Consider the following 11,331-nt stretch of genomic DNA (forward strand, 5'->3'; position numbering starts at 1 on the left):
GTCTTAAAGCCGCAGACTCCGCCATCTACCACCCTGGTACTGATAATATTGCTATCACCAGCGTTAAGGACTCCCAGTGCTCTCAGTCGTTTTACCGACCGATAGCTCCAGATGCCCCTCCAGTTTAGCGTAGCAGAAACGATTTTAATGTCCTCATGTGCCTGATAATCCCGAACCAGAGCCGTTCGTACGTCCTGTCTGTCGTAGATCTCAACCTTACTCTGATGAGCTTGGTCAAGATCAAGTCCGTCAGTCACTACCTGAGCGTCGATCACTATCGTGTGATCTGGTCGGAAACCCACCAGGTCCGGCTTATATATCCTGTTCTCTCCCTGCAGACTTGGTTCAGCAATGACAGAGTAGCCTCTCGTCTCAAGTCCCCGCTTGAGATAATTAGCTACACTGTTGTGTCTAGCCACCCGCCTCCCATGCGTACGATGACACTTCTGCAGAATGTGGTTTAGTGATTCGGGAGCATCACATCCTGCACGACACTGCCTCTCCAATTCGTGCCTTCCCTCGTGGTACGAGACCGCGTGGGTAGGGCATTTATCCGCAGTTTGATCCCATTCAAATAAGCTTTTCCAGTTAACAAACGCGTGGGTGCGACAACCCACCCGTGTTGCGGAGCATAACGCCCTGCTTCACGGAGACCGCTACCATCAACAGAGGAGTGCAACCTATCCGCCCAGTACGAGTCGATCAAAAGGCGTGTATCCAGAGCCGCGTCTCCCGATGCCTTGCACCTATCTCGGCCCTCCGAATTTCCGCACTAAGGAACGAACTGGCTGTCTCGGATTGCTCGAGGTGGGGCCATTTTATGTTCGTTAACCTCTGTATGCGCAGCATTGAGCTGTCCTTCGAACTGAGGGAACACCGAGACCCCCACTTGTGTGGGGCATGGAAGAATGCTACTGACACATCCATAGGAAGATCTAACCATTTCCTTACGACCGACCGTACCAGTCTGTCACACTTTCTCAAAACGCCTATTGCCACACTACCAAGGGTTAGCTTGTGATATAGCTGTGGAATGAGGACAGTTCTGAGGGCGAATAACTTCTGCTGTGGCTTCAGGGGGGACCGCGATATGATATCCAATCTGGGACCAATGTCCTCAGTCGGATTGTAGCGGGCCCTCCCGTCCGCAGTGAACTGGATGCCAAGATACTTCCATTCCTCAGAACGCTTCAAGCTTGGACACTTGCGCGAACCTACACAAAAGCTCCGTGATTCGATCACAGTACACTTCTGCTTCGGTTGCCCCTTGACACTAACAGTAAAACACTTATTAGCGTTTAGGGTCAGCCCAACGGACGCCAAAAGGAGACCGTGGTATCCAATAATGCCTGAAGGCCCTTCGGTGTGGAAGCAAACAACACCAGATCGTCTGCGAACGCTGCAGCGTTTGTTTTGGCATTTCCGACACTGACACCAATCTCGTCCGGTAAAGACCTGAGCAACCGGTCGATGACCAAGTTGAACATATGTGGAGACAAAGGGTCACCCTGCTTCACACCTCTAGCAGGGACGAATTCCTCTGATCTCCAGCCTTTACCATTGAGACTAGTGCCACCTCCCAAGTACAAGCTACGTACGTAGTCAACAAAACCCGTTGGTGCACCATACGCGGATAGGGTGTCAATTACCGCTGCGTGAGACACAGAGTCAAACGCTTTGCTGACATCAAGTGTCGCGATATAACACGACGCATGACGTCTATGGTGGTCCCTCAGGATTAAGTCAACTATTGTCGCGTTATCGGCGCAACCGTCAGTAGGAAGAAACCCCCGCTGACGCGGATCCCAATCGACTGATGAGGCCAATCGAGATGCCAAGATGGCATTGAGTTGTCTAACTATGACAGAAGGCACCGATATCGGACGGAAGTCTTCTGGTCGGGATGCTCTTACCGTCTTCGGGATGAAAACGGTTCGAGCCATTCGGAAGAGTGTGGGTAGTTTGCCGCACCAGAGAATAAGGTTCATTATGCGAAGCATAACACCACTGGGAATACTCCTGGCAGTTCTTGGAGATATTCCGTCCGGTCCGGGAGAAGAATTCAATGGCACTTGATGCAATTGCAGGTCCCTAGACGTAATAGGTGACCATACCCCTCAAGCAAGTGTCCCATATGGGGCACGGTGCTATTGCAAGAGGAAAGGCTCTGCTGTGTCATGACTTCTCTCCAGTATGGTTCCATAATCTCTTGGTTTGGCATTACCGACTCGTCGGGTCCTGCTAGCAGGGATCCGATGCATCGACCTTTATGTTTGTCCCAGTTGCGCTGAACCCTAGCGAACTGCTGCCTTCTATTTTGTCTCCTATTGCGAGGCTCAGGAAAGACTCTCGCCGAAACCGGACCTTCGTTTCGATTCGGAAAAATTTCCAGGAGATAGTTAGACAAACACTGGAGAGTTGCTTCTTTGCCCGAAGTCTGCGCTCCATCAATGATAGATTGCAGAACCTCGACTCTCCACGATCGATTACATCCCACAGGGCCGAAGCCCCGCAGTATCCGCATGAGGACGTCGTCCGAATGTATCGATGGTGTGATTGGAACCGACTCTGACATTGAAGAAGAAGACTCAAGCCCACTTATACTAGGGCGGCGCGTAATGGTTTGTGGTTCATTAATTTCGGGGATAAGAGCCGCTTGCCCTCTTAGCTGCTCGATTTTTGCCTTATAATTATCCCTCTGTCGACACTTTTTAATAGCATCGACACTGCGTTCTGGAAAATGCAACGCCAGCTTTTTATTAATGAACCTCTCGCCATTTGCTATGAGCTCAAGTTCCTTCCTCGCCATCATGGCCAATTCTTCCTCACACCACCTGGTTTTCACGTCAACACGCGTACGAAGCTCATCAAGCCTGTCTTTGTGCTGACGCGACATGTGGACACCTAAACCGGTCTTTGTTCCAAAAGATCGGCCGCATTCCACACATAGATGTCCAACAACTGGATTAGCATCTACGTTCCTTCCCCTGATGGGCTCCTACGGATGCCGTAGGAGAATTCACTGAATAACTTTCAGCTATCCGAGGCATGTTATTAGAGTTTGCACCATCAGTTTTTCAGGACCATCGGGGTGGTAACCCAATGGCCCCTTTCGCCGCTCATATTCGCTGCTGCCGAAACTACATCGGTCCAGCACCCGGAGGACACCACGAGGAGGCCACATTTTAGTGGGGCACATGTTGCCTATGAGTCGACTTGATCTGACTAACGAAGGACGGTAGCCCATTTGCCATTGCTGAGAAATGAACCATTATTCCCCCTTCTGCAGACCCATTGATCCTCCTAAGAGAGTCATAGTTACTCCCGCCGTTGACCCGCGCTTACTTGAATTTCTTCACTTTGACATTCAGAGCACTGGGCAGAAATCACATTGTGTCAACACCCGCTAGGGCCATCACAATGCTTTGTTTTAATTAGACAGTCGGATTCCCCAAGTCCGTGCCAGTTCTGAATTGATTGTTAATTGATAATCGTTATAATTTAAAAGAACTAACTGGTTGCCCAACTAGTATTCTTAAAAATTTTAGCAAGAAAGTTCCACAATTGGCTACGTAACTAAACTATCCGGGGAACAAGAAACTACCATAAATGATAGAAACTCTATTTACCCAGAACGAGCACATAAACCATGTTATTGTTTCCCAATCAAGCCCGACTATCTCAATCTTCAGAGCCAATCCTTATCCCGAAGTTACGGATCTAATTTGCCGACTTCCCTTACCTACATTATTCTATCGACTAGAGACTCTTCACCTTGGAGACCAGCTGCGGATATTGGTACGGCCTGTTGAGAAGTTTGCGTGTCCCCACCATAAATTTTCAAGGTCCGAGGAGAAAATATCGACACAACAGTATATGTCATGCTCTTCTAGCCCATCTACCATATCTCTGCGAAAGACTTCCATGGTAGTACGGCTATAAAACAGAAAAGAAAACTCTTCCGATATCTCTCGACGGCTTCTTTATGGTCGTTCCTGTTGCCAGGATGAGCACGAGGCCCATATTTAATAACAAACGGATACTCAACAGGTTACGGAATTGGAACCGTATTCCCTTTCGTTCAAAATTATTCAAGTTTTTTAATTATGACAAAATTTAAATTTTAGTTACTTTTTTACTTGAAAATTTTCGGCTTTCGCCTTGAACTTAGGACCGACTAACTCGTGATCAACCACTGTTCACACGAAACCCTTCTCCACTTCAGTCCTCCAAGGTCTCATTCGATTATTTGCTACTACCACCAAGATCTGTACCAATGACGGCTCCATGCAGGCTTACGCCAAACACTTCTAAGCACACCATTGTACCTTCCTACTCACTAAAGTTTCAAAATTTATATTACAAGTAATATAAATCATCTACTTTAGCGGTAATGTATAGGTATACAACTTAAGCGCCATCCATTTTAAGGGCTAGTTGCTTCGGCAGGTGAGTTGTTACACACTCCTTAGCGGATTTCGACTTCCATGATCACCGTCCTGCTGTTTTAAGCAACCAACGCCTTTCATGGTTTCTGAATGAGTTGTTAATTTGGGCACCGTAACATTACGTTTGGTTCATCCCACAGCGCCAGTTCTGCTTACCAAAAGTGGCCCACTGGGCACATTATATCATAACCTTAAACTTCATATCAAGAAAGTTAAGGTTCTTACCCATTTAAAGTTTGAGAATAGGTTAAGATCGTTTCGACCCTAAGGCCTCTAATCATTCGCTTTACCAGATAAGATTATTTTATACAACAGTTAAATGCACCAGCTATCCTGAGGGAAACTTCGGAAGGAACCAGCTACTAGATGGTTCGATTGGTCTTTCGCCCCTATACTCAATTCTGACAATCGATTTGCACGTCAGAACTGTTTCGGTCTTCCATCAGGGTTTCCCTGACTTCAACCTGATCAAGTATAGTTCACCATCTTTCGGGTCACAGCATATATGCTCAAGGTACGTTCCAGTTAGAGGCATAAATAATATAAATATTATTATACATAACTATATAGAACGCCCGGGATTGCGTTAATTAACTATAAATAGTTAAAAACTAATCCCAATAATAGTCAAGTTAATTACGCTATTAGGTTTATATCCCAATAACTTGCACATATGTTAGACTCCTTGGTCCGTGTTTCAAGACGGGTCCCGAAGGTATCCTGAATCTTTCGCATTGTTAATCATACAAGTGCTTATAATAAACATAAAAATCAATGATAATCATGCCATTATATAATTCCGAAAAATTAACGCACTGTACTCATATAATCTATCAGCACTTTATCAAATTTTTGAAATTTATTTTATGTTAAAATGCAAGCACTCTAATTTAAATAAACTCTTATCAAAATTGTTTGATAAATTCCATACATGCTAATAGATTACAATGTCCTTATATGGAAAAAATGCACACTATCGTTATAATATTGATTAAATATTACAATTCTAATGATGAATTTTCCATAACGGATATTCAGGTTCATCGGGCTTAACCTCTAAGCAGTTTCACGTACTATTTAACTCTCTATTCAGAGTTCTTTTCAACTTTCCCTCACGGTACTTGTTTACTATCGGTCTCATGGTTATATTTAGTTTTAGATGGAGTTTACCACCCACTTAGTGCTGCACTATCAAGCAACACGACTCTTTGGAAACATCATCTAATAATCATTAACGTTATACGGGCCTGGCACCCTCTATGGGTAAATGGCCTCATTTAAGAAGGACTTAAATCGTTAATTTCTCATACTAGAATATTGACGTTCCATACACTGCATCTCACATTTGCCATATAGACAAAGTGACTTAGTGCTGAACTGATTTCTTTTCGCTCGCCGCTACTAAGAAAATCCTTGTTAGTTTCTTTTCCTCCCCTAATTAATATGCTTAAATTCAGGGGGTAGTCCCATATGAGTTGAGGTTGTTTAATTACACTTATAGACAATTCTCTGCCTATTTTGAAATATACTATCTTTTTTTGAAGGTCCATAATATTCACAAAATTATTCTTTATATCATATTCGTTAATAAGAGGCAATTCTAGTTTATAAAATAATATATTTTATGCTAGACATTCCTCAGTATTATTTGAAATGAATAAAGAACATATAATTCTTCAAATTTCTCATGCAACAGAGTTTTAGTATTTTCATTTATTAATTCATATTATGAATATCTTAAGCGAGAACTTTTAGATTCACACTTATATTATCCAATAATATACAATGTGCTTAAAATTCCGAAAAATTTTAAACAACTTATTTAGCATAGTCTTACAACCCTCAACCATATGTAGTCCAAGCAGCACTAAAAATTAATTAAAGTACATAACAGCATGGACTGCGATATGCGTTCAAAATGTCGATGTTCATGTGTCCTGCAGTTCACACGATGACGCACAGTTTGCTGCGTTCTTCATCGACCCATGAGCCGAGTGATCCACCGCTTAGAGTGATACAATTTTTTTTTATTTCATTACGTCAACAATATTTTTATTGAAAGAAATTAAAAATACACCATTTTACTGGCATATATCAATTCCTTCAATAAAATTTTTTTATACCTAAATAAATGTTGCGAAATGTCTTAGTTTTACATAATCGATAATAATAAGATATATGACAAGTATATTTTAGCTAAATTTATTTATTATGATCAACATATGTAAAGCGTTAACCTGCAAACAGGTACAACATTGTTTTTCTTTAGGTGTTGCGAACCAATGTATGCGCACTGGAATATGCACAATACATTTTGCAACGCATGTATATTATGGTACATATACACGCAGTTTTTATTTTATCCAAAACACATAAAACACTCTTAATACAGTATATAATAATAATAATACATAACAAACGGTTTTAGCTAATTTAAATTATTATATGTTGCATAATTGTATCTCATATGATTGAATAAAATATTTATATTTATTAGTTACTTAATTTATTAAATATTGCAATTCCCTAAAAGAGAAAAACAAATTTAATTTATTAACGGTTAGATGCATTAAAACAATAATGATCCTTCCGCAGGTTCACCTACGGAAACCTTGTTACGACTTTTACTTCCTCTAAATAATCAAGTTCGGTCAACTTTTGCGAAACAACCGCAACACACAAGGCGTCACAGTGATCACGTCCGGAGACCTCACTAAATAATTCAATCGGTAGTAGCGACGGGCGGTGTGCACAAAGGGCAGGGACGTAATCAATGCGAGTTAATGACTCACACTTACTGGGAATTCCAAGTTCATGTGAACAGTTTCAGTTCACAATCCCAAGCATGAAAGTGGTTCAGCGGTTTACCCGGACCTCTCGGTCTAGGAAATACACGTTGATACTTTCATTGTAGCGCGCGTGCAGCCCAGGACATCTAAGGGCATCACAGACCTGTTATTGCTCAATCTCATTATTGCTAGACGCAATTTGTCCATTTAAGAAGCTAGTGTCCTTATAATGGGACAAACCAACAGGTACGGCTCCACTTATATAAACACATTCAAACACAATAAACATTTTACTGCCACCATGAATGAAGGCTATATAAGCTTCAACACCATAATCCTGAAGATATCTATTTAATATATTTGAGTCTCGTTCGTTATCGGAATTAACCAGACAAATCACTCCACGAACTAAGAACGGCCATGCACCACCACCCATAGATTCGAGAAAGAGCTATCAATCTGTCTTACACACTTATGTTCGGACCTGGTAAGTTTTCCCGTGTTGAGTCAAATTAAGCCGCAGGCTCCACTCCTGGTGGTGCCCTTCCGTCAATTCCTTTAAGTTTCAGCTTTGCAACCATACTTCCCCCGGAGCCCAAAAGCTTTGGTTTCCCGGGAAGCGACTGAGAGAGCCATAAAAGTAGCTACACCCAATTGCTAGCTGGCATCGTTTATGGTTAGAACTAGGGCGGTATCTGATCGCCTTCGAACCTCTAACTTTCGTTCTTGATTAATGAAAACATCTTTGGCAAATGCTTTCGCTTAAGTTAGTCTTACGACGGTCCAAGAATTTCACCTCTCGCGTCGTAATACTAATGCCCCCAAACTGCTTCTATTAATCATTACCTCTTGATCTGAAAACCAATGAAAGCAGAACAGAGGTCTTATTTCATTATCCCATGCACAGAATATTCAGGCATTTGAAGCCTGCTTTAAGCACTCTAATTTGTTCAAAGTAATTGTACCGGCCCACAATAACACTCGATGAAGAGCACTAATGCAGGTTTTAAATAGGAGGAACATATAAAAAAGTACAAGTACCTAATTATATATAAGAACTCCACCGGTAATACGCTTACATACATAAAGGTATAGTACTAACTACAATTGTAAGTTGCACTACCCGTATGAAGCACAAGTTCAACTACGAACGTTTTAACCGCAACAACTTTAATATACGCTATTGGAGCTGGAATTACCGCGGCTGCTGGCACCAGACTTGCCCTCCAATAGGTCCTTGTTAAAGGATTTAAAGTGTACTCATTCCAATTACAGGGCCTCGGATATGAGTCCTGTATTGTTATTTTTCGTCACTACCTCCCCGAGCTGGGAGTGGGTAATTTACGCGCCTGCTGCCTTCCTTAGATGTGGTAGCCGTTTCTCAGGCTCCCTCTCCGGAATCGAACCCTGATTCCCCGTTACCCGTTGCAACCATGGTAGTCCTAGATACTACCATCAAAAGTTGATAGGGCAGACATTTGAAAGATCTGTCGTCGGTACGAGACCATACGATCTGCATGTTATCTAGAGTTCAACCAGTGTAACGATCTTGCGATCGCTTGGTTTTAGCCTAATAAAAGCACACGTTCCAGAAGGTCCGTGTTTTAATTGCATGTATTAGCTCTAGAATTACCACAGTTATCCAAGTAACTGTTAACGATCTAAGGAACCATAACTGATATAATGAGCCTTTTGCGGTTTCACTATTAATTCGTGTGTACTTAGACATGCATGGCTTAATCTTTGAGACAAGCATATAACTACTGGCAGGATCAACCAGAATAATGTTCATTTCATTATGTAAATAATATTTAAAATATAATTACATAAATCTTCAAATATGTAAAATACATGACAACTCACAAATATTTTTGAATAACAAACGATAATATTCAATAATTGTATATATATATATGTTATACTTGACATGTACTATACGAATGTGGCCACAATTAGATAGCATTCACGTTCGCTAGTTATAATTCACAATTGTTTATATAAATATATATACTTATATATAAAATATATATGCATATAATCGTTCAAAAATATCATTTTATTTCAACTTACTAAATATATTATATCACACATGCATATTTATAATTTAAATTCAATTAATTGAATAAAAATTATTTTATTTTGATGACAAATTGATAATTTTATCTAATTTTGCATTTACGTGTAGACAATATTATATTAGTAAAAACCTCCGTCCAAAATAAATAATTTTTATAATGTCCTTGAGGATTTTCAATTATTCACAAAATATTAATTCTTTAGCTACGAAAACACCTTTGGAATAAGACATTTAATTCGTCATATGCTTATATAATAATAGTTATTATATAAACATATAAACGTCGGATGAGACTTTTGTAATAACATAATTATTACCTATTATGCAAACTGAAATATATGCATCCAATACATATATATACGTGATGGGCACACACTGCTCACCATGTATAGGTTTTGTGACACGTTTTCTACAATGCTTTTATTTTATTTAGTATTGCCATCTAACGTATCTTTTGTTGCACTAATTTAATAATACAACAGTAAAACTTCATTATTTTTAACTTTTTTAATCATATTGCCTTCTATATGATTATTTTCATATATTATTTATATATGACTTATGCCGGCAAGACTCACTCCATATACATAGTCATATATATTTCACTTGTGAAATTTTTCTCATATGACATGCCTGCTCGACATCACCACCCCTATATAGGTTTTGTGACACGTTTTCTACAACCAGCTCATTTTACTAAGGTCTACCATCTAATGTATCTTTATGTTGCACTAATTTAATAATACAACAGCAAAACTTCATTATTTTTAACTTGTATAATCATATTGCCTTCTATATGATTATTTTCATATATTATTTATATATGACTTATGCCGGCAAGACTCACTCCATATACATAGTCATATATATTTCACTTGTGAAATTTTTCTCATATGACATGCCTGCCCGACCTCACCACCCCTATAAAGGTTTTGTGACACGTTTTCTGCAATGCTTTTATTTTATTTAGTATTACCATCTAACGTATCTTTTTGTTGCACTAATTTAATAATACAACAGTAAAACTTCATTATTTTTAACTTTTTAATCATATTGCCTTCTATATATGATTATTTTCATATATTATTTATATATGACTTATGCCGGCAAGACTCACTCCATATACATAGTCATATATATTTCACTTGTGAAATTTTTCTCATATGACATGCCTGCTCGACATCACCACCCCTATATAGGTTTTGTGACACGTTTTCTACAACCAGCTCATTTTACTAAGGTCTACCATCTAATGTATCTTTATGTTGCACTAATTTAATAATACAACAGCAAAACTTCATTATTTTTAACTTGTATAATCATATTGCCTTCTATATGATTATTTTCATATATTATTTATATATGACTTATGCCGGCAAGACTCACTCCATATACATAGTCATATATATTTCACTTGTGAAATTTTTCTCATATGACATGCCTGCCCGACCTCACCACCCCTATAGAGGTTTTGTGACACGTTTTCTGCAATGCTTTTATTTTATTTAGTATTACCATCTAACGTATCTTTTTGTTGCACTAATTTAATAATACAACAGTAAAACTTCATTATTTTTAACTTTTTAATCATATTGCCTTCTATATGATTATTTTCATATATTATTTATATATGACTTATGCCGGCAAGACTCACTCCATATACATAGTCATATATATTTCACTTGTGAAATTTTTCTCATATGACATGCCTGCTCGACATCACCACCCCTATATAGGTTTTGTGACACGTTTTCTACAACCAGCTCATTTTACTAAGGTCTACCATCTAATGTATCTTTATGTTGCACTAATTTAATAATACAACAGCAAAACTTCATTATTTTTAACTTGTATAATCATATTGCCTTCTATATGATTATTTTCATATATTATTTATATATGACTTATGCCGGCAAGACTCACTCCATATACATAGTCATATATATTTCACTTGTGAAATTTTTCTCATATGACATGCCTGCCCGACCTCACCACCCCTATAGAGGTTTTGTGACAC

The 11,331-nt window shown here is 39.4% G+C and overlaps 2 non-coding genes across 2 annotated transcripts; both read right to left on the minus strand.

Moving 5' to 3' along the window:
- Window positions 1-6,284: 6,284 nt before the first annotated feature.
- Window positions 6,285-6,462, minus strand: LOC133850003 (5.8S ribosomal RNA). Its single transcript, XR_009895563.1, has one exon. It is a non-coding gene; the product is annotated as a 5.8S ribosomal RNA (ribosomal RNA).
- Window positions 6,463-7,026: 564 nt separating this feature from the next.
- Window positions 7,027-9,020, minus strand: LOC133850005 (small subunit ribosomal RNA). Its single transcript, XR_009895564.1, has one exon. It is a non-coding gene; the product is annotated as a small subunit ribosomal RNA (ribosomal RNA).
- Window positions 9,021-11,331: the final 2,311 nt, after the last annotated feature.

Source organism: Drosophila sulfurigaster, unplaced genomic scaffold (genome assembly GCF_023558435.1).
Source record: "Drosophila sulfurigaster albostrigata strain 15112-1811.04 unplaced genomic scaffold, ASM2355843v2 ctg80_pilon, whole genome shotgun sequence".
Lineage (NCBI taxonomy): Eukaryota > Metazoa > Arthropoda > Insecta > Diptera > Drosophilidae > Drosophila > Drosophila sulfurigaster.